Below are 25,316 nucleotides of genomic sequence, written 5' to 3' on the forward strand. Positions count from 1 at the left end.
AATAGGGAAGATGAATAACAGCAAAGGTCACTGGGGTCAAATGAAGCTTTTATGAAAATTAATTTGAGATGATGACATTCATAATTAGTGATCTGAAAGGTCATAAAACAATATTTCCTGTACTTTCTTGCCTTTTGGCTTAATTACCTTGCATCCACTAAGATATCACTTTCCATTACTGATTTTGTAAGGGTTTTTATCTGTCAATTTAACCGTGTGTGTAATACACACACACACACACACACACACACACACATTTAATAACAGGAGCAGGACACATAATAATATCAAGTTTATAGCTTTACCATCTTCCTCTTATGTTCTTATCCTTCACTGCTACTCACTGATAGGACTTAAGATTTCTTGAATGATGTTCATATTTGGAAGATGTCCTCTTTCCCCCCATTTTACTATACTATTCTTGCAAGTAAACTATTCAGTGACAAAGTTATGAATTTCTGCTTAGAAGACAAACTGGTGAAAATCTAGCCTCTTTTCTTCCAGGCTTGTTTCTTAGTTATTGACAACATGAAAGTCTGTACAGTATAAAATTTTATCTTTAAAATAGACTTATTTTCCCCTTCTGAATGAAGGAAAATCTTTGGGGACTTTTTGTTGTTAGTCAAATGGAAAAGTCCTATTTTGGGACTTGACCCTGGATGTTTTAAAATAGTTTTAGACTCATTGCCCAATTTAAAGCATAGCACTGAATCAGCTGCACAAATGATTCCATAAAACTCTATTCTGGAAGCACAGAAGTCCGGTCACTGCTGCATATTTCACGTAGGATATTTATTTCATGCAGTATATTTCATTCATTTCACGTTAAAAAAGAAAAACAAAGAAAGGAAAGGACTGTGAAGCTAATTAACATGGAGGCAGCTTAAAAGGAACTGGAACACTTTCATTATTTGAGGCAAGTTTTTGTCTTTGAGGATGGTAACAGTTGGCCTCCATGTTTAAGCTGTTAGGTACTCTATCCAAATTCAGGTTAATAGCTTGTTTATGCTGACGCTTTTGTCCAAGGTGAATAAAACATTCCAAAAGCTGCCTCTGCTGCAACAGTTTCAGGGGAAAATGAATCAAATCATGACCACAGTTAGTGGCTAGACATATTTCCAAATTTACTCAGACCCTTAGCTTAAGTGTAGGATAATTGACTACAGATTGAATAACAAAGGGAATTGAGACACAGTGGAAACCTGAAGCCAAGTCAGATAAAGAATGCTATCATTACCCTTCGTATTGGACCAGAGTGGAAGAGGAATCGGGGATACTGATGTGGTGATAGCTTGTCTTGAAACATTATTCTTTCTAGGTGTTGGCATGGCACCAATCATGCATCTGTGCAAAATGTTTAAGTCTATGTTTAATACTCAGTATACCCCAAATATATGGGAGCCCTTCTAAAATTGTTAGTTTCTGATATATATGTAAATTTACATATGTGTCTGTATTCTGATATGTAGACAGAGAAAGAGGGGGGAGAAAGAGAGTGGGGAGAGGGAAGAAATGGAGAGAGAGGGAGAGATGAGCAGAAAGAGACAGGGAGACAGAGACAGAGAGAGAAATGAAGAGAGAGAGAGAAAGAGAGAGAGAGAGAGAGAGAGACAGAGAGAGAGACAGAGAGAGAGACAGAGAGAGAGAGAGAGAGAGAGAGAGAGAGAGAGAGAGAGAGAGAGAAATACCTCCTCTGCAATTTACAGGAAGTTGTCAGAAAACGGAGGGATGAGGTGATTTGTGCAGGAGAACACAGCCTGTGTCAGATTCTTGAACGCAGGTCTTCCTGTATCTTTGATATTCTTCCTGTATTCTTTGATAAACTCCTGGAAAATATCAAGCTTTCAAATTGGACAGAAATGCCGTTATTGTAACAAATGCTTTACCTATAAATGACTTTGAATACTTTTGTCAAAATGCATATTTTTCTTTTAAAAAAAAGATTCATTTTTACTATTTTCCCTCTGAAAATTTTTAATGAGAGTAATGAAATTCATTAAATATCCTTTGCATATTCAATGATGTATTTGCCATGGGCCTAAGAATTTTATGGAGATGACATCATAGAGACCCAGTAAAATAAAAACTGCTATCCTGGGATTATCTGTCTTTTGGAAAATTATCTCCAGTAAAGATGAGGCTTAAGTATTCTGAGGTGTGACACTTAACCTGGCATTTCCAAATCACGGTAATGAAAATAGTTCTTGTAAAAAGAAACCTCTAAAAAAAAAAGAAATCTTAAATCTCTTTGAAACATGTCTAAGCCCTGGGGGACTAAAATATATCACTGTGTCAGTGACCATCATAGAGATTTGTAAGTCAATTTCTGAGCCTTTGATGTATAAGTTTGGAGCTTTTGCTTTTAATTAAATTTTCCATTTAGTTTCACAAGATTATATATCATGTGAATGAAATATTAGGTAATAAGGTATTATCTAAATATTTATTTAAAACAGTACTAAATATAGTAAAGCATAAAGAGGTATGTTTCTAAGATTTTCTTTACTTATAGTATTAGAACCAGGATTGCTAGTGTTGTAGTAATTTGAAATTTATGATAACTGAGGCATTGGGCATTAATCTCACCCCCTTTTCTCTTTTTATGATAAAGGAGGTAGCTAAGCTAAATATATACTAGAATCAGGATTGTCCTGTTTAACAAGAAGAAATTTGTTTCAAATGCTTTAGAAGAATTCATTCATTTGAATATTTATTGAATGACTATTATATGTGCAGCTCTATATTAGGTATTGTACAAAACATTGGGGTACTATTTATGAATCATCAAATCCCTTCCTTTTAATTGATCTTTTTTTTTTTTTTTGCTTTTTGGAGGGCAATTGGGGTTAAGTGACTTGCCCAAGGTCACACAGCTATTTTTTGTGCTAAGTGTCCAAGGCCAGATCTGAACCCAGATCCTCCTGACTCTAGGGCCGATGCTCTATTCACTGCACCACCTACCCGCCCCCTTATAATTGATCATATGAGGAACTCCACTTGAGGCTAGTAGAGGTCACTGTATATGTTTGAAAGTGGTAAAAATGTCATTTCTTCAAAAATATTCTAGAATTCACTCATTTGACAAGCATTTATCAAGGTTCTATATCCAAACCTGATATAGTAACTAGAGGACTGGCCTTGGAGTCTAGATGACCCAGGTTCAAGTCCAGCCTCTGACACATGGTCACTGAACCTTTCAGTGTCTCTATTAAGTTACAGATTCCAGAGCAGTTAGTGGTGCAGTAGATGGAGTGCTGGGTCTGCAGTCAGGAACACCCATCTTCCTGAGTTCACATTTGAACTCAGACACTAGCTTTGTCACGCTGGGCGAGACAATCTTTTTTGCCTCAGTTTCCTCACATGTAAAATCAACTAGACAAGGAAATAGCAAATCACTTCAGTATCTTTGCCAAGAAAATCCCAAATGGAGTCATGAAGAGTCAGACACAACTGAAAAACAACTGAACAAAAGTTACAGATTTATTACCAATCTGCATCTGGAAGGAAATCCAAAAATAAAATCACAGATATAGACCAAAAAATAATGTGTATGACCAAGTACTAGGTACTGAGGGAGATACAAAGATAAATAAAACATAACCCCTATTCTCCAATTCTACTGGGGGAAAACAACACATACTCATATAAGTAAATACGGAATATACACATAGTAACGTTTGAGTAGGGTAGGCACTAGGCCTCATCTAGGCCATAGCATTTGAGCTGAGCTTTGGAGGAAGCTAGGGGACCCAAGAGATGAAAGTTAGGAGGAAATGCATTCTAGGAATGGGGACAGCTTGTTCAAAAGTATGGAGACAGGAGATAGAATGTAATGTATGAAGAACAGCAGGTAAACCAGTTGAGGTGGAATGTAGAGTACATGAAGGAAAGTAATGTATAATAATACTGGAAAGGTAGAATGGAAACAGATGGTAAAGGGATTTATTTAAATGCCAAACAGAGGAAATGGCATTTACTCCTAGAAGCATTAAGGAACCACTGGAATTTTTTGAGCAAAGGACTAATATGACTAGACCTCTGTGTTGGGGATATCATGTCAGCAGTTATATGGAGGATGGATCAGAGAGAAAAGAGACTTGAAGCAGGGAGAATATTTAAGAGGCTAGCGCAGTAGTCCAGATGGAAGGTGATTATAATCTGTATTAGGGTGGTGGCTAAGTGGGGAGGAAAGCAGATACATAACAGAGAAGTGGTGGAGGTAGAATTAACAAGACTTGGCAACTGATTGAAGAAGTTAAAATTAAAAGTTGAAGATGACTCAGATTGAAAACATACCGTGTTTCCCCGATAATAAGACACTGTCTTATTATTTTTTTTTGGACAGGAAAACACCAGAGGGCTTATTTTCAGGGGAGGGCTTATTTTAATGAACATTGACAGCAATTTTAATAAACAGGTAAATGTGAACAAAAAAATGTGCCAGCAAGCAAATCACTGGGGAAGTACAGGATGATGCGCTCACTGCTGCAGCTCTGATTGGATGCAGCTCGGAGCGCGGCGTGCGTTTCACCGGGGGGGGGGGGGGGCACGGTGCATACAGAGGGTACCGTAATGTAGCATGTAGCACAAGGGATCACCTTCACTACAGTAGCAATCTCAATAGGGCTTATTTTGGGGGGAGGGCTTATTTTAGAGGAATCTTACACAGTAAGGGGAGGGCTTATTTTCGGGATAGGTCTTATTATCGGGGAAACACGGTATGTCACTAGAAGGATGGTGAAGCCCTCACTAGAAATGGGGAAATTTGGAAAAGGCATGGGTTTTGAGGTAAAGATAATGAATTCTCCTTTTGGACTTAGTGAATTTGAGATGCTTACGAAATGTGCCCAGTAAGCAATTGGTGATATAGTGCCTAAGCTCAGGAGACTGACTAGGGCTGGTTATATAGCCCCAGGAATCAACATATGAAGGATACTGTGGAGAGGCAGCAGAAAACACATCTTTTAAAAACAGATCTGGAGGACAATTTGTAGTTACATTCCTAAATATAAATAGGATTCTTATCTAAAGGATAGTTCCTTGATTTTCACAACACCAATGCAGTTGATATTGAAAACTTACCATTTCAGAGGTAGTCAATTCAGAATACCATAGAGGTGACATGAAGCTAACTTTTCCAAAAGGTGTTTCTCAAAGTGTTAATTGTAGTTGCAGTGTATTTTAGTCTGTGCACCTATGGACTTCTGTTGTCTATTCATCTCAGTCACTCCATCAATCAGCAAGCATTTATTAAGTATCTACTGTTTGCCAGGCATTGTTCTAAGCACTAGGGATACACTACAAGTGAGTTACTAAAAAATGTGTGTAGAGTTCTTTGCCATAAAGAATTATTTAAAGCAGGGGTGGGAAACTGTGGCCTTGAGGACACATGTGGCCCTGTAGGTCCTCAAGGGTGGCTTTTTAACTGAATTTAAACTTTAAAGGGCTGCCCTTGAGGACCTATAGGGCCACATGTGGCCTCGAGAGTTCAGGTTTCCCACTCCTGAAACCTACCGTGAACTGAAGGAATCTCTTTCTCACAGATGAACTGGGAATTTAGTCTTGAAGAGTCTATCTTCTGCTTAGTACCACAATCACATATATGTTTTCACCTGCCCCAGTTTCACAGAAAATATAGTGACAGACCCCATTCTCATAATGGAAACAGCCTCACCAATCATACCCTATATCATTGAAGTAAAAGGACATACCCAATCCTTTGGTCCTTGGTAGATATGCTCCTCCCTTTTTAAACATTCTGTTTGCATGATAACATGGAAACCATATTTATCAGGGCTATCCTTGAGGGAAATTCTAAAAAGGTAATCATTTTCTGTTACAGCAGGATCCACTTGGCAACATATAATATGTGAAGAAGGGACCAGCCCTTCTGTTATGTGGATCCAGGTGTCTGGGGCACCTTGGAAAATTCTGCTTGTATTAAGGAGGTGTGGCATAAAGGAAAAATTGAGGTAAAAATGGAAAAGAAACAGATTAAAACTTCTGCTAATTATCTCTTTCCAGTTAGGGTGACTCTGATGAAGCTAGAAGCCCCAGAGAAATTCATCTAATTACTGTGGTTACCTAAGCAAAAAGAAGTAGAGAATTGTGTAATTATCTGGTGAATTAAATCAGTGCAGACTGCCAACCTATATAATTCAGTCCACTATATGATTCTTATTCTACCCAGGAACATATATATAAATAGGCTGCTTTTTTTTCTTTCTTGCCTAGATAAATCAGTCATGAAATTGCCAGAGAACCCCCCCCCAACTCCCACCTTTTACTTCATTTACATAGGTTTCATTTTTGCTTGAGAAACATATATATGGAATTGAACCTGACCTTACCTTAGTGTAGACCTTGTTTGCTAAGAAAATAATAGTAATTGAGAAGAGTTGTCTTTGTCACAGACAATTAACCAATTAGAATGGATATTTTGTTCTTGGCATAGATTTCTTGGTCCCACGACTTCTAGAATTTAATTTTAGTAGTTGGTCATTTGTCTATTTAAGTGTGTCAGGAGAATTTTTCTTTAAAAAATCTATTATCCAGTGTAATCAGAGATTAATGACATCCTCTTCAGTGCTGAGTATATCAACAGTTCTCCAGAGTTGTGATATAACAGATCCTGAGAATGGTTGGAATTAATTTTTAGATTTAAAAAACAAAATAAAGACTTTGTTTTGTGAAGGAATAGACATAAATGACCACAGCATGAAAACTGGACTTTTCTGCTAAATTTGTTTAATGTAATAAAAAGTGTTAACAAGCAAAGTGAAATTAAACATTAGAAAGTATCATCAAGACATGCTGTTCATAATGGGGTGGTTAGGTGGCACAGTGGATAGAGTGCTGGGCCTGGAGTCAGGAAGGCTTATCTTCCTAAGTTCAAATCTGGCTTCAGACACTTATTAGCTGTGTGACCCTGGGCAAGTTACTTAGCCCTGCTTGCCTCAGTTTGCTCATCTATAAAATGATCTGGAGAAGGAAATGGCAAACCATTTCAGTATCTCTCCCAAGAAAACCCCAGAAAGGATCATGAAGAGTGGGACACAACTGAACAACAACAGATACTAAGAGACACAATTGCCTTAAGTGATAGAAGACTTATGACATCATGCCTCATGGGCTAGTACTGGTACAGAGGGATTATGTTCCTTTAGAGATTATTTTCTTGTTTAACAGCAAGAACTTTCAGACAGGCTTTGTGGGAAGACATTGAGGTTATCACATTTGGAAGTGCTAACTCCTTTTCATTGTGGAAAAAAGACGCAGAGGATCTGATCTTGAAAAGGGCTCCAGATGTCTTGAAATTTTAAAGTGTGGAAATGTTGTCCTGTACGCTATCCTTACACAGTTGACTTTGTACAATGATTTTATAAGTCCTTTTCCTTTCCTAAATTAAAATGTTGGTACATTAAATAAATAATTGAATTGTGCAACATTATATTCTGCCTAGTGATTTCCTTCCCTCTGGATTCCAATATCATAGCTAATATCAGAATAATTAGAGAGGTCCTTGTGTTAGGAAGCTTTTCCTAATCTTTTCTTGGGTGGGAACCTTCCCTTTGTTTTGGGAATGAAAACCAAGATAGTTCTTGGAGGCTGTGTAATATAATAACAAAAGCAGAATATGCCTGAGAGTTGGATCTTAGTAAAGTCATTTAACAATTTGCTGCTTCAGGTTCCTTAATCATACTGTAAATTTACCACTCCCCAGACCCTAACTTTAGAGGTATTTTATACTTAGGATCATAGGAATCATAGATCTAGACCTGGGGAAGACACCAGAGACCATCTAGCTGAGCCCTCTCATTTTAGACAGGAAAACAGACCAGTAGAGGTTAAATGATTTTCTCAAGGTCTCATAAGTAGTAAGTGACAGGGATAGAATTTAGACTTCATGGCCTCTAAGATCCCTTCTCATTCTGAATCAATCATCTTATGGTCTATGAACTTGAATTCTTCAAGAATCTCCAATTGCCACTGATATAAATTATAATCCCTCTGCAATTTAGATTATTTTCTGAGTTGCTGCAGCTGAAAAAGTCATTAGTTAAAGGCCAGCTCTCTGTTGATTTGCGTTGCTCAGTTGTTTCAGTACTGTCTGACTCTACATGACACTATTTGGGCTTTCTTGGCAAAGATACTGGAGTGGTTTATCATTTCTTTTTCTAAATCATTTTACAGACGAGGAAATTGAGGCAAATAGGGCTAAGTGACTTACCCAGGGTCACACAGCTAGTGTCTGAGGTCAGATTTGAATGCAGGAAAACGAGTCTTCTGACTCCAGACTGAACACTCTATCCAATGTGCCAACTAGCTGCCTTTTCTGTTGATGAACCTCTCCAAACCAAGCTAAGATAGTCCTATCGTGACAAAAAAAAAAGCCTCTTATTTCAGTGAACCCATTCTCAAAGCCATTTCAGTTTGGAATGACCATCCAGACCTTAGACTCTCCTGGTATGCATTTTGGAAAACATCATGGTATCATAATCACAGGGGCTCTTTAATCTTTTGGGGGGGGATCTGGACCCTTTTGGCATTCTGGTGAAGCCAATGGACCCTTCTCAGAATCATGTTTTTAAAGGTATAAGATGCATAAGATTACAAAAGAAAACAGTCACATAGAAAAAAGTTATCAATTTTTTTAAGTTCCCAGCATACACTTTGATCCAGCAGTAGCGCTACTAGGTCTGTATCTCAGAACTCACATGTACAAAAATATTTGTAGCAGCTCTTTCTGTGGTGGCAAAGAATTGGAAATGGAGGGGATGCTCATCAATTGAGAAATGGCTGAACAAGTTGTGGTGTATGAATGTAATGCAATACTATTGTTCTATAAGAAATGATGAGCAGGTAGATTTCAGAAAAACCTCAAAAGACTTTCATAAACTGATGTTGACTGATGTGAGCAGAACCAGGAGAACAGTGTACACAGTAACAGCCACATTGTGTGATGATCAGCTTTGATAGACTTAGCTCTTCTCAGCAATACAGTGATCTAAAACAATTCCAAAAGATTCCCAAAATGCTATCCACATCCAGAGAAAAAACTATGGGGTATAAATGCAGATCAAAGAATACTATTTTCTTTTTTTGTTGTTTTTGTTTTTTCTCATGGTTTTTCCCTTTTGTTCTGACTCTTCTTTCACAACATGACTAATGTGGAAATATGTTTAATATGATTGTACATATATAGCCTTTGTCATGCTGACTGGGGGGGGGAGACATAGGGAGAGGTGGGGAAATTTTGGAACTCAAAATCTTATGAAAGAATGTTGAAAACTAAAAATAAGTAAATACAGAAAAAAATTTTAAGTTCACAGACTCCAGGTTAAGAACATGGCTAGTACTTAGCATAGCTCTGTCACCTCATTGGTACTTATTAAATGTTGATTGATTGATTGATAGTGAAAGAGCCCTGGATTTGGCTTCAGAAGATCTTGGTTCAAATTCTAACCTCACTAATAATCACCTGTGTGACCTTGACGAGTTTTTTCATCTTTAAATGGGAGTTGACCCTTAAAACTCTAAATCACATTTTTTTTAAATCAAAGTTGGCACTTTTGCTGTCTGTTTTCATCACTCAAATGAATCAAATCTTCACACAGTGTGAGCCTCATCAGTTAGGTATGTTACAGTATTCTGTTATTAAAGCAGAAATACTTAGATGACATTCCTGCTGAATTGATACCAATGTGTAAAAGGTTCCCCAGTTCCCTACAGTATCCAACTAGTGTTTGTAAAATTACCCTCAGTCACTGAGATAATTTCCTTTCTTTTTTATTTTGTTTTTAATTCTTTTATGATTATCTTTCAGAACAGTCTTCCATGTGTGCTGAAATACCCGTGGAATCAAATTTTTTTCCCTCCTACCCTATGAAAGGAAAGTTAAGGTGGGAAGAGAATCTGGTGTGTAATAGAATAGCTAGTCTCAAGATACTTACCCACACCTCTTAGAGTTGCACACCTTCAGATGACCCTGGACAGGAAAGCAGCCACTTTTAGTGAATTCCCAATTCTGAGAGCAGCTGGGGTTCAAAAGGAAGCAGATTTCACAAAGGAGATAAGAAAAACCTGTGTCTTTCTTAGCCACCCCCTTGCTCTTTGGGGAAATGCTTTTTCTTGGGAAAGCAAGCCGTTCAGATTCTCTGCTGCTTGATGGGTAAAGTCTTGGCTAGTGGAGCACCATCTTGAAACTGAGAAAGCTGAAGCTGGCAAGGTTCCTTACTCTTACTAAATCATAGATGGCCTATCTCATTGAACCTCATGTTTTAAAAATGTAGGTAGCTAAATTCCTTACAAGCTGTTGCTTGCAAGGAACACTTTGCAGTCATACTTATGCAACTACATTTTACATTATTTTTATCACAAGCAAATACAATAGGATGGCAAACAGTTTTTTTAATGTACATAAAAATTGTATTTGCCAGCATATGACATTACATGAAACAAATAAATACATTGACCCTACATCCAAGTAATATATAACCTAATAGTACACAAAACATAGAACTTATTTAGTGCATAAAGATTTTTTTAAACTAATTTTCAGTTGCTTAAAAAATAATTATGCTGTCTGGCTTTATAAAAAATTGTTTGGTTTGGCTAATGTTCTTATTTTCATAACTAACTCTAGCCCTGCCCACTGTTTTGATTCATGCCTTGCCAAGTTAGTTGAAGCTCTAGACTTCTTGGTTCATGTTAGTTTTCATGGATGAGTTATGATCACTTTGGAAAGTGGAAGAAATGGCCCCATCATATTTCTCATATAAACTTATTATATGGTATTTCATTAGAATGTTCATTACTGATCCATATCTGCACTTAACTAAAAAGCTTGTGGCTAAAGAGCCATATAATTTATACAACTCTCTATTTTGATATCATTTTACTATTTAAGAATCAAAAATCAATGAAAATAATAATTCTCAGTTCAACCTGAGTTGCCCCAAAGATGGTATTAAATTGGGTGGACCACTCAAAACAGCTGAAGAACAGGATTAAATTCTTGAAAACCCACGGTTCTTTAGACATGTCTACACAAGAGTTCCTTAGGAATTTAAATACACGTGTAGAAGGTGATATGAGGACACTTAACTCTAATTCAGTGGTTGCATTGTATATTTTTTGTCATTAATCCTATGATATCTCTTTTTATGTAGCTATTTTCAGGCAGAGAAGCCTGGAAAGGTATTTTTATAAGCCGTTCATGAATGTCCAGATCACATCAGGGCATAAATTATCAGAAGTCAACCTCAAAAGTTGTGTTTCTATGTCCCATAAATATATTCTTTTTTTTTATTTTTTGGTCTCTGTCCTGTATGGACCAGCTGAATGCGCTTTTCTCAAGGGGGGGTTGGAGGGGATTCAGGGGTTATGATCAGCCATCCTGGGGACAAAAGGTATCTTGGAAGGGTTAATCAGGGAAGAAGGCCCTGGTCAAAGTCTGTTCAGGTTATATAGATACAGTTCAAAGATATCAGCCTAGACTGGAGCCAGGACTCCTGCACTGTATCTGAAGAGGCATTTTAGGTGCCTGGTGTTAGGGAAGACTTGCAACAATCTAGGGTTCAGCTACTTTGAAGCTGGCATCATGGGGACTTTAGAGGACAGACCATTAGAGATCAGCTCAGAGCCTGGCTGGGCAGAGGCTATTGTCCCGTAGGGCCTCTTGTCAACACCATCAAGCCTGAGCTCCTAGTGGAGGTGACTGGGCCCCCTGCCTCTGGTCCAGGGGTTATGATCTCCATCACTGGCCCTCCTGTTATCAGAGGTAGGGCCCATTCTAGAGATGATACACTCATGCCAGCAGGCATCTGGAAAGGGTCAATCAGGGAAGAAGGCCCTGGTCAAAGTCCCTCAGCCAAGGAGGTTGCCCCAGGCTAGGTTCCATTCAGTTCTCCTGGATGCTTCCAGTTACTTCTGTTTCTCTAGTGAAACTGGGGGGTGAGGCATAGGCTATCTAGCATTATGTACTTTGAAACTGCCATCATGGGGACATCAGGGGACAGCTCAGATTCTAGCTGGGCAGCAGCTATTGTCCTGTAGGGTCTGGTGCCAACACCACCAATTCTGAGCTCCAAGTTGAGGTGATGGAGAGCCTTGCCTCTGGCCCAGGGCTTGTGGCCTAGTCCACTGGCCTGCCTTTTGTCACAGTCCACCCATTCCAGTGATAACACACTCTAACTGCTCCAGGGCCTCATCCTAAATCCATCATCCTCCTGGGGCCGTGTGGAGTGGAAGCCATATCCCCTGAGGGCCTGACGTAGATGGGCCAGGAGAGGGAGGGCATGGTGGGGCAGCCCTCAAGGGCAGTGGCCTCTGGGCTTGGGCTGCCCCCTGGCCACCTCCTCCCACCCCCTCTTGTGCTTTCCAGGTACTCCTGCCCAGGAGGAGAACAACCAGAAGCCATAAATATATTCTAAATATTTCGAAGTAGCATTGAAAAGGCTTGAAAACTATTTATAATCATGTACAAAAGAAGAGCCAATTTCCTATTGGAGGATATGGGTTGGGGTAGAGATGGGGTAGGGACGAAGTTTTAAAAGTTGTGCCAGAAAGTTGGCCAAAGGCTTTAGAATTCCAGGAACACCATCCACAGCAGATTTATTCTCAAGGCCATAGGAAAAGTGTGTGTGGGATGACAGAATGGTGGGAGAAAAGGAAAAGGGTTTGGTTTGGTTTTATTATTGAGTGATATGGGGGAAAGAATGAAGCCTCCCTAATTCTTCTCTCCCACAGTCCTGTCTATACTCATGCTCATCCCTCCAGCAGGGATGTCTCTTCTTCCATCCTTTTCTTCTTCACAGTCTCAGGGTCATAGATTTAGAGTTGGAAAGAACCTTTGAGGTCATCTAATTCCAACCCCCTCATTTTGGAGAAGAGGAAGCTAATACCCAGAAAAGTGAGGTGACATTTAGTATCCCTCAGATGTTTTAAACCCAGATCCCCTGACTCCAGGCAGGTCTAGTGATTTTTCTACTGCATCATACAGCCTTCAAGGCCCATCTCAAATATCTCCCCACCCCACTCCTTTAGATGAAGCATTCAGGGTGCTTCTGTATTAATTAAATAATTCTGTATCTCCTTCCCTACATCTACCTGAGGCCCCCAAATTTTTTAAAAATTGGTAATTATAGTTCAATGAACGGCTGAGAACTACTATGCACCCGGAAGTGTCCTCAGGCCCAAAGCTGGAAATTGGTGGTAGGAAGAAAGTACAGTTTACCCCATCACAGTTTCAATATATCATGGGTCGGCATAAGAGATTAAATGGGAATTTTGGAGAAGGCTTAGAGGACATGCAAGGCCAGCAGATGACACAGAGAAAGTTTAGAAACTCAGAAATTCATAAAATTTGTGTATAGTACTGTATAATATCAGCATATTTTATCTTTTAATACCACCATAATTCAGACTTCTTCTCTGATGTGATGGGAGGGCCAAAAAATTGTATGTGGATTTTCCAGATCATTGGAGGTGTTGCACCTTTAACCCTTGTGATGTGGAAGAGATAACTATAATTTTTTAAATGGAGAGGTAGGTGAAATTTCCTCTCTCTAGAGTCTTGGGTATAGTTGGGTATGCATCTATTTCTGAGCCTTTTTCTCTATCCTTTCCTGATGTGGTACTGGCACAGTGAATAAAAATTTGTTAACTATTTATCATGTGCTAAACACTGGGGGCACAAATCCAAGCAAAAAAAAAAAGACAGTCCCTGTCCTCGAGGGGCTTCCATCAGAATCAGAGAAGACAGCACAGAAAAGGAAGCTGAAAAGTGGGGTTGGAGGAGATACCCACGCAGAGACCATGGTGGCAAAATCTAGAGTCAGAAGCAGAGCTGGGAGAGAAATGAAGGATAACCAACCTAGGTTCTTCCCCAAAATGGAAGTCCTGGCAGGAGCTCACCAATGGGAGAAGGAGACTCACACAGAGAGGGGTATTCCAGGATGAGATGGCCACAGGTGCAGAAGGAAGTTCCAGGATGAGAAAGCATCTGAGGCAAGGTGGTAAAGTCCAGAGAGTCCGAATTATACAGGCAAAGAGATGAACAGAGCATGGTTACAAAGCATTTCTATCTTTGGTCCGTTTCATGCACACCCCCAGTTTACCGCTCTTAGTGGTCAGCACAGTCTGTACCCAGGCACTCCAGGAGGTGGGGATGTGGGTGCTTCTGACTTGTTGCTGTGTATATTGCCATCCTTTTGGTGCTGCCATATGAAGGAGCATGCTGTCTGGTGTCCTCTGTGTGAAGATGTTTATTCTTGGGTAGATCCTGCCTATAACCCTCTGCTGCCCTGTTTATTTCCTAGGCTCACATGAGCGATTACATCCCTCTGGCCAGGGTGCTAACCCAATCAGTAGCACAGCCAGAATCTAGTTAACCTTATTGCAGGGTTCTTGCCGAGACTTAGATACAACAATCTCAAGGCACGCGGGATCCTGGTTATACATCCCTGGCTGGTGTTTCTTACTTTGTTATCACTCTTCTCATGTCACAAATAATATGTTGGGCTTTAAGGGCATTATTATTATTAATAAAGTTAATAAAATGCTATAAATAAAAACAATATTTCATTAATTCTAGGACACTAAAAACTTCCTATCACTGAAGTTATTACCATATTCTCTAATAGGAATGGAAGGAGTCAAGGAGAGAGATGAAGGCTAAATAACCTTTATACATTCATTCCCTGTGATTTTTCCCTTGTCATAGTGGCCATCCTAAAACAATGAAAGCTGCTGTGATTGTCCCAACGTCACTTCCCCCATGGAGATGGGACACAGGAAGGTACTTGGTATGCTCCTTTGATTAAGGAGAGAATAGAAGTGGATCCTTGTCAGAAACATTATAGCAATAACTACCGACAGATACGTTATTTTCTATCCTTAATTCTCACCTTTTACCTGAGAGATAGACTTAGTATGTTTCTGTCATGTGCCAGAAACTGTGCTAAAAGCTCTTTACAATTATCTCAGTTACTCCTCACAATAACCCTGGGAGGTAGGTGTTATTATTATTCTCATTTTATAGTTGAGGAAACTGACACATATGTTGAGTGACTTGTCTAGGGTCACACAATTAGTAATTATCTGTTGAATTCTGCTGCTGCTACTGTTTAGTCATTGTTCAGTCATGCCAGACCCTTTGTGACCCTTTTGGGAATTTTCTTGGCAAAGATACTAGAATGGTTTGCCATTTCCTTCTCCAGCTCATTTTTACAGAAACAGGCATGGTTTAGTGACTTGCCCAAGGCCACACAGCTAGTCAGTATTGGAAGCCAAATTTGATCTCAGATTTTCCGGACTCCAGGCCCCACAATACCACCTAGCTGTCCTACATTGTTATTGTTCATCCTTTGTTCTCAGAAGACAAACGGCATCACTAGGGTCATATATTGACTTGCACATGAACTGAATTGAAGTGAGGCAGAGCTTTATGAAGTCATCAGCCTCACTGTCTCCTCCAGAGTCAACTGGCCTCAGACACTGACTAGCTGTGTGATCCCGGGCAAGTTGTTTAACCTTGTTTGCCTCAGTTTCCTCATCTGTAAAATATAATAGAACTAAGAGTCCCATATTTCTAGGAACCAAGAGGAATTCAGATATATAGAAAACATATATATATACATATATATATATATATGTAACCCTACTTTTTATCTTCCTCATGCCCAATTCCATTGCTGTCATCATAGTCACTTTAATTCCTGCTTTTAGTTTTCTGGTTGTCACTATTTCCAAACCTCATCATCCTCCATAAAAGCCATCATGTGCTCTTTACTGCTCCTTTCTTCACTCAAGACATACTTTCTGACTTCTCATCTCAAATTGATTGAGAAAGTCTTGAGCCCTTGATGGGCATTGATATAATATATGGGATTCTGCTATATACACACTGGAATGGTCATTTTTCAAGACTATCTTTTAAAGTACCATGTACATAAACTAAATAATTTGGCAATGCTCATGAGGTGTGGTTATTACTTAGTGCAAAGGCCATGGGAAGGCTCTAAGCCAGTGGTGGGGAACCTACAGCCTCAAGGCTACATGTGGCCCTCTGGGTCCTTAAGTGTGGCCCTTTGACTGAATCCAAACTTTACAGAAAAAAATCCCCTTAATAAAAGGATTTGTTCTGTAAAACTTGAACTCAATCAAAAGGTCATACCCAAAAACTTAGAAGGCTACATGTGGCCTCAAAGTCACAGGTTTCCCACCCTTGCTCTAAGCTGTTACCTTCTGTATAATATTAATGGACAAAACAGAAATTCAGGGTTCTGTCTGGTACCCAGAGAGACCTCATGAAAGGGGAAGGAGAAAAGAAATGAATATTGAATTTGAAATAAGAGATCCGAGTTTGAATCTAGACTGTTGCTTCCTTCATCACCTCAGTCATTAGTTCAGAAATCACATCATTCACACCATGATCACACCCTGGTGTGGTTCATTTACTTTTTCCCCTATAAACTGAAATCGACCTTGTGAAAATCCCTAGTTACTGCCATGTTATTGATGTGAGGCATTCATGGGCGCATCTTGGGACATGTTTCTAATTATGGAACATACCAACATAACTTCTTTTTTTCAGATATCTGAGTTAGACTGCTATACTCAACATAGGAAATCAACATTTCCTTTTTTTCCATGACTGAAAAATAGAAGTTCCCTGTCTATAGTGACAGCATGAAATGGAGCATATTCGCTCACTGTAAACATGATGGACACATATTTATTAAGCCTCATTATCATGACAATTGCAATCACCCCTTCTCTTTCCCCCTCCACACACATTCCCTCCCAAGGCTGGCTGAGCCATCAGATCACTATGCAGTCAGGGGGCTTCAGAGAATAATTGCCAGCCTAGGTTGGATTTTGATTAGTTCTTTTTTGTATTCCCTGCACCCATATTTTTTTAATTTCCCTAGCTGCATTCATGAAGGTGAGGGGGAGGGAAGGAAAGAGATATTAATTCAGAATGGAATAAATTTTTTAATGCCACACAATTTTCCCAATACTCATAGACTAGCTGACATGATAAACTATGTTTTCTATGGGAAAATATTGGAAGTCTTGCCTAGCAGGAGATAATGTGCACAAAATTTCCCTTTTAAAATCATAAACAAGGCTAGCAATAACATATGTAATTTTTAATACTGTGTTAACTTGAAAAGAAGAGAAAATACATTTTGTATTTTCTCTCACATAGCTTTGCAGGCACAGCATGATGCTTTTAAATTACGTTTAGGCTAATCCTTGATTACATATTCCTTCTTTTGCAAAAGCTGAGTGACTGATAAAACAAACCTGTGTGTTCATAATTGACATTCAAAAGTAGAAAATGCCACCCAGCTATTAACTTAATTCCCAATATAAAGTTTCACTTAAGGGGGAAAAAACAACTTCTTAAGAGTCAGTATTAATAAACAAGCTGATATGTATAAGACTGACATGAACTAATTCATGAGATCATAAATCTAACATTTATCAGTTTCTCAAACTAATAAGAAAAGGGCACCATGTTGTTTTCATGGTGAATTCCCTAAGAGTTACTCTAAGCAGCATCAGACTGGTAAACAATTGATTTGTTCTTCAGATTAGAAATGGTGATTTGCAGGCAGTTCTTATGTGATGCTCACACATCCATCAACCACTAGAAAGTTTCATGGAACCCCTAAGATGGAATAAACAATGGGAATGACAACACATTCCCATTTTGTGGGAATATAAATAACTCTGATGCAATTACTAACTGTGAGCAGTCATATAATAATAAAAAGACAGCACCCTTGTTTAAAATAACTGTACAGTTCTCACTTTTAAAATGCTGTTTGTGAGTAAGGTGAATCAGATGTCCCAGATAGCATATTTTAGCTTGGGGAGTGTTTTTAAGCCAGGTATTATTAGTTGGAGATAGTCAACTTTCTCTCATTCCTGAAGGAAAGCAATTTTGAGTTATTCTGAGGGAAAAGGTGTGATAAATGCCATGAGAAATGCTTTGCTTTTGTTTACTATCAGGTGACCTTAAAAGAAACTAGTATCATAAAAAAGGTTCCCTTTTTATCTGTTGGAATGTGCTGGTTTCAAGTGTGATACCTAAAATTGCTAAGTAATGAAAGACAGGGAAATAGAGAATTAATACTATGTGTCCCGAAGTCATTTCACAGTGCTAAGAGATTATGAATATTAAAAAGCTGCTTAACTGTTAGGCGAAATGGCCATCATCATTTGAGCACAAAAAGGAACAGTTCTGCATCAAGGCCTGTTCCACTGGATCTTTGTATTCGTTTTCATTTGGGTCCTGCCTTACCTCAGACACTTACTAACTGTGTGACCATGGACAAGTTACTTAACCTCTATTTGACCTAAGAGGCCTCTAGATGGCTCAGTGGATAGAGCCAAGAAAACTCCAGATGGGTCTTGGAGAGTCAGACACGACTGAACAACAGCAAAAACAAAGCATGGGAGAAAGAGGTGCTAGAAGGGGAGACAGACACAGCTGGTGTTGAAGCCTGCCTTCCACTCTTGCCAGCTGTGTGGCCATCAGCAAATCCCCTAACCTCCCAGAGTCTTGGTAATCTGTAGAACGAGGATTTCCGAAGACCCCACCTCATGGAATTGTTGCAAGGCTCATATGAGATGATGATAATATATGGCAAGCACTTTGTTAAACGTTAAAATGCTATATAAACGTCATCTATTCCTCTTTCAAACAGTGAACCTGTTCTGAGAAAGTGAATTGTCCCCTGAGACAGTGTTGTGCTCTAAAGAGATGCAGAGGAGAAGAGTGGGAAGAAGAGTGGCAAGTAGGTCACTTCTTCAGTCCCTTATCTCTGGGTGCTACCAACCTCAAATGTCTAGTAAACCTGACATAGAATCTTTCAGAGGATCTAAAAATTTAATGGCAAAAATCAATTTTTGTCATAACTCTCTGTGTATATATGCATGTGTCTCTGTGTGCATACATACAAATATGCATATATTCACACACACATATACATATGTGTATACATATGTGTACCTGTGTGAATACATATACACATGCGTGTATATCTACACATATACATACATGTATGTATATATTTTCAAGTGCCACTTATGCATTGAGTACTTTGAAGTGACAGCCTGCTGATGCATCCAAGAAAGAAACAGTCATTCATTCATATTCATTGTCTGCTGTGTGCCAAGCACTCTATCATTTGATCCTCACAACAACCCAGTAAAGTAGATGCTGTTATTTCTATTTTACAGTTGAGGAAACTGAGGCAAACAGAAGTTAAGTGACTTGCTCAAGGCCACCCAGCTAGTAAATGTCTGAGGCCGAATTTGAACTCAGATCTTTCTAACTCCAGGTCCAGTCATCTATTCACATTACCCCTTGGCTACCTTTATAGAGATCTGGGAATCCAGTATAAGAGGCCCATTATCATTATGTTCCTAAAGTTGCCATTTAGGCAACTAGGTTTTGAGAGTCTCTATATTCAAATCTAATACTGACCCCATGGCTTCTATTTGGGTGAGTTATTATTATGTGGATGCCGGTGGTTATGAGGAAAGTGTTTCAATGCCATTTTCACAATAACTTCTCAAGCAGATGCCATAGGATCAGTACTAGAGATGAATTCAGAGGATCAGAGTTTGAATTCTGGATCTATAACTTGTTAATTTGGTAACTTAACAAATCTGGACTTGTTTGCTTCTCTATAAAGGGGTTGGGGGGGAACTGGACAAAAGGACCTCTGAGTTCCTTTCTGGCTAAATCTGTGATGCAGTGATTTCTGTTCCCCTGTCACTACTTCCCATAGCATTTCCTTTCAAGTTGGCAGAATTTTCAACTTTCAGCAATCATCATTGCAAATCACATATTCCAAAACCTGCTTACCTAGTAATTCTTCATGAATGACAGGTCCAGGTTTTTCAATTTCTCTTTTAGTCAGGTCTTCTATTATGAGAAATAAGTTGACGAAAAACATTTGAAGAATATTATAGTATAGGTCTAGTTTTGTGATCTAGGCATAAGGCATTATGTAGACATTTTTATATACAGGAATTTACTAATAAACAATAAGAAAACTTGCCTCAGTTTACATTCCTGGCTAAGATGCTGTAAATTTAAGTTAAATCTGATTTTCTCATGAAACACTTATTTAAAAAGGAATTCTCTTCCCAACCAAGGATATTCTGTCCCACTTTTTATAGGTGTCACTAGAAAGATCCTGTCTTTTTCCCTAAATCAATTAACTAAAAATTATATACCTGCAATAAGAGTAACACAACTAGCATTTATATACATATATATGAAGTACTTTCCTAATAGCAACCCTGTGAAGTACGTAATATGGGAATTCTCACTTTATAGAAGAGCAAAGTGAGTATCAGAGAAATTACATGATTTCTTTCAGGGACATATAGCTGATGACAAAGCTGACATTCAAACACCAAACTTGTGATTAAAGATTGAATGCAACCTCCTTTATTCCATAGACACACCAAAGACTTATTAGAACAAAGATCAACATTTCTGTAAGAAGGAAGAATAAAACCAAGAGAAATGTGGCATGAAATTTAAAAAAAATGTTCTACCTGACCTATTTAAACAAGTTATTGACAACACAGTATGTAAGTGCCAAGAACAGTCAAAAATAGTAAGTGCTATAGAAATTGGAAGGAGGCAGAAAATCCCCAAAGGCTGGGAAAGATTTCACAGAGGATGCTGGGGCTTAAGCTGAACCTGGAAGGACTGGAAGCCTTTAGATACATGGGAAAGAGAGGAAAATGCCTTGTGGGATAGATGAGAGTGGGAATGGTCTGAGCTACAAAGGATCTTAGAGGTCATCTAGTCTACTTACCCCCACCCCCATCCCATTTTACAGATTAAGAAACTGAAGCCCAGAAAAGAAAGTAGCTTGCACAAAGTCAAATAGTGATTTAGAGAGTGGTGATTGTAGATCCCTTTATATCTGGCCAGACCTAATGTGTCATTTCTGATATTCTTCTTAAAATAAATAGGATTTTAACATGCAAGTTAGTTGCATATTATTGTAAACAAACCACTTCAGGTTTGAATTGTCTGAGAATATATATTTTCATAGAAAATTGTCCAGCTCCCTCCTTTTACAGATGGCAAACCAAGGTACTGAAAATGGGCATGACTTACCCAAGATCACACAATATATGAATTTTGTTTTCCTTTAATATTTCACTTTGGGGAAAATATATTTTAAATTATCAGAATATGATTAGAATGAGATAATACGGCATTTGGAGGCATTATTAGAATTTTTAATTCTTAGTGTCTTCACCTACAAAACCTTGAAACAAGGAAAACAACCTACTTCTCAGTACTTCCTTGAAAGAGAGACTGTATTAATTACAGAGAGGGCATGTTGTCAGAGGAGCTTGGGGGTCACATAGCTCATAAAGCTGATATCTTTGCTTGTCTTCCATCTGAAATGCCACTCACTTGTCAAAGAGAGGTGTCTCTGGCTTATGACTAAGAAATTTGTGTCTCCAAAGAGAGTTTCAAAAAAATTCCATTCCATGAAAGATATCAGTTCTGGTTAAGAAGAGGGAAATCTTGGAGACTGCCTGTTGCTTGTGGCAGAGGAGGGCAGCCAGGAATACCTCACAGAGTCTTAAATAGCCAAGAGAATAAGAACTTATTTTCCCACCCTCAAAATAGGGACTCCACCCTCAGAACATAAAGCAGCCTTCATAAATGCCTGGCTGAGGAGACCCATGGGGCTTCTGTGAGCTAAAAACCACAGCGGAGACTTTTCTCGTCTGGGCAAGGCCCTTAAAAAAAAGAAAAAAAAGATAATTTTAGACTCATGAATAGAAAGAGAATATGATGTTAATCAGCTTGGGAAATGAAGTGGAAGGAACTGGTAAGAATCAGATAGCTTAACAGAAGAGTACTAAAAATCACCTTCCAGCTCTCCTGCTAGAGTAAGACCAATTTAAAACAAACTTAAAAATACAAATGCCAGTTATTTCTAAATACTAGATCTCAACATAGCTGTCATTATTATTTTTCATTGTGTTTGTTTATTTAAATACAGGAGGGCATTTGTGTTGCCCAATGCTTCCTGCTATTTGGACATCTATTCCCTATTTATTTACTCTTTCTTGGTATTTACTGGTGGCATATGAAGTATAAAAGAGAGGGAGACTCACCCATCTACCCACAGCCACAACCACTACTTTAGGGGCTGAGAACATGTAAGAGAGGTAACTCCATTGAAATAAATCAACTGAGGTTGAGTCTCAGAAACATTATGCAAGTTTAGGTCCCTGTAAATATGTGCCTGGATACATATCAAGTACATGTTTATTAGAAATGTACCTTATGTGGTCTTAGTTCCAGCCATCATTATTAAAGGAAGAATCTTTCTTTTAAATAGTATTATTTGAATATTGTGATACCCTGTTATAAAGATCCTTTAGCATATTATGGACTCACCTATATAATAATCAATTCACACATATATTTTAAGTGATTTTGTATCCTATGGGTTTTTTGTTTTTGCCATTTTTTTGGTTAGCTTCTGTGATTTAATTGGTGTTGGTAACTGCTGGTGAGGAAGTTCCTATACCAGTGTAGATGAGAAATAACTTAAGGAATTAGTTTCCAGGGATACTGAGTGGTTAAGTGACTTGTGTAGGGTTGCATAGATAGATAGATAGATAGATAGATAGATAGATAGATAGATAGATAGATAGATAGATAGATAGATAGATAGATAGATAGATGGATGGATGGATGGATGGATGGATGGATGGATGGATGGATGGATGGATGGATGGATGGATGGATGGATGGATGGATGGATGGATAAAAAGTATTAAGCACTTTCCACATGCCACACTATACTAAGCACTGGAAATACACAGACAATAAAAAAGAAAGACGATTCCTGTCCTCAAACAGCTAACATTCTAGTAAGAAATGACAACGCATAAAATCAAAATGGAGAAGTAGTCTGGGGAGTCATAGACTGCTCTGAGTTTGAAGAGATCATGGCTAGCATGCTTTTGTTGTTCAGTTCAGTCATGTCCAACTCTTTGTGACCCCATGGACTATGTCCATGGGATCTTGACAAAAACACTGCATTGGTTTGCTGTTTCCATTTCCAGTGTCCCCATTTTTTACAGATGAGGAACTGAGACAGGAATTAAGTGATTTGCCCAGGGTGACACAGTTAGTAAGTGTCTGACCCTGAGGTTTGAAGTCAGATCTTCCTGACTCCAGGCCCAGTGTTTTAACCAGAGTTGCCCCATGCAGGCTTCCTAAAAGTGAGGTTCAGGCAGGAACTCACACAACCTGTATGGGTCAGGATCAGGACTTGAACCCAGGTTTGCCTGATTCTAATGACTTGTCTGTTTCCCCATGGCCCTTATCAAATGGTGTCTAAGTTATCTCATTCTCTTTGTTTATAAATAATATAATGCATTTTTTAAAACTAATATGCTTAGGACTTAAATTAGGTGTTTTTCTTATCCTGTAGCAGAGTTTTACAATGGAGTTAGTATTCATCATAAATTCAAGAGACTTTTTTTTATTAAGTACCTCTTATGTATAATGTACTGTGTTAGTTTCTTTGGTGTTCATAAAGACAAAAAGTTTATATTTTATTCATTTGACAAATTTTTATTAAGTACCTGCTAGGTACAAGTAGCTGTTCTAGTCTCTGTAATGTATACAGAGGTGGAATAAAGATGGTAAGGAGTAAGTAGAAGTATAGCCCACTTCTTCTACCAATCCCTCTACCACAAAGAGTTAGAAAATGTACCAGACCAAGTCCTAGTAAGGAAATCCAAGAAAAAAAAATCACAGTGAATCATCACTGTTCCAGCTAAGATTGACATAGAGAAAAAGAGAAATCAGTGAATACTGGGAACTTCTCTGGCCATAGTATGGTGGATTGAAAAGTACTCCATTGACCAGGGACTGAGAAAGAACCAAACCTGTATACCAGGGCAGCATGAGGTCCCAGATTCCTACTGGGGTACCATAACTTGACAGGATACAGGAAGAGGTACCAGCTGACAGCTCTGTTGCTCACTACCCAGCTCTCAGTCACAGATCCAAGGACTGAGATGGGGAACTGAACTGGGGATGACATCCCTGAGTAGAGACCATTCCTATACTATGTACTGAACGAGGAACAAGTTGAGAAACACAGTAAAGTTTCTGTTCCAGCCATCAGCCCAGTCTGAAACCTGTAATGAAATGACAAGGGCAGAAATGCCAAACCAACAGGGAACTATAGTTCTATTCCTCTGAACCTACAGAACCCAGGTGGCTGATAGGGTCTGAGTCCAGCAGCACTCTATTGGAACTTCCAACAAGGTGCTTAAGAGTATATTGCTCAGATCCAAACCCAGGTCAGGAGTTTTCTGATTGCAGACCATGAGGACAGTGATCAGACTTTATCCCCGAAATCTTGGAATAAAGCAGCACTCAACATCCCAGGAGAGTAGGATAAAAGCTCAACCCAGACATTCCCTTCCAAAAGTGTACAAAACTCAGTCCTAAAATAAAGTCCAAAGTCAAGAAGTAGTCTGGAAGAAAAATGAGGGGAAAAAAGAATACCAGTATAAAAAGCTATTATGGTGATAGGGATACCCAAGACAAAACTTAAAAGAAAATGGCTCCAAAATATTTACAAGCAAAGCCTCAAACTTTGTTCATTCTGGGTATAAACCAACCATCATTCTTGGAAGAGGTGAAGCAAGGGTTGTTTTTAAAAAGAGCTAAAATATTATTTTAAAAAGCAAATAAAAGTACTTAAGAAGAAGATGGGAAAAGAAATGAGATCTGTGAAAAAATGTGGAAAGAGAATCAATAACTTGGCACAAGAGGTATAGAACCTTTCAAATAAAAATCTCCCTGAAAATTATAATTGACCAAATAGAAGCTAATTACTCCATGAGACAAGAAGAAATGTTAAAACAAAATCAAAAGACTGAAAAAACAGAAGACAGTGTTAGGTATCTCATAGCAAAAACAAAAATGAAAAAAACAAAAAACCATAAAAGAGAGACATCTAGGTGGTACACTGAATAGAGTACTGACCCTGGAGTCAGGAGGACCTGAGTTCAAATCCAACCTCCACTTAACACTTACTAGCCTTGTGACCTTGGACAAGTCACTTAACCCCAACTGCCCTGCCTTCCCTCCTCCGAAAAGCGAAAGAAAACAAGAGAGAGAGAGACAGAGAGGGAGGGGAAGAGAGAGAGACAGAGAGAGAGACAGAGAGAGAGAGAGAGAGACAGAGAGAGAGAGAGACAGAGAGACAGAGACAGAG

The 25,316-nt window shown here is 38.7% G+C and overlaps 1 protein-coding gene across 2 annotated transcripts in view; it reads left to right on the forward strand.

The window, feature by feature from the left end:
* FRY (FRY microtubule binding protein) overlaps window positions 1–25,316 on the forward strand; it is a 586,038-nt gene that overhangs the window by 37,412 nt on the left and 523,310 nt on the right. The window lies entirely within an intron of this gene.

This window comes from Petaurus breviceps, unplaced genomic scaffold (assembly GCF_028583685.1).
Source record: "Petaurus breviceps papuanus isolate PSGF00001 unplaced genomic scaffold, PetGlider_PUasm1.0 91133, whole genome shotgun sequence".
NCBI classification, from domain to species: Eukaryota; Metazoa; Chordata; class Mammalia; order Diprotodontia; family Petauridae; genus Petaurus; species Petaurus breviceps.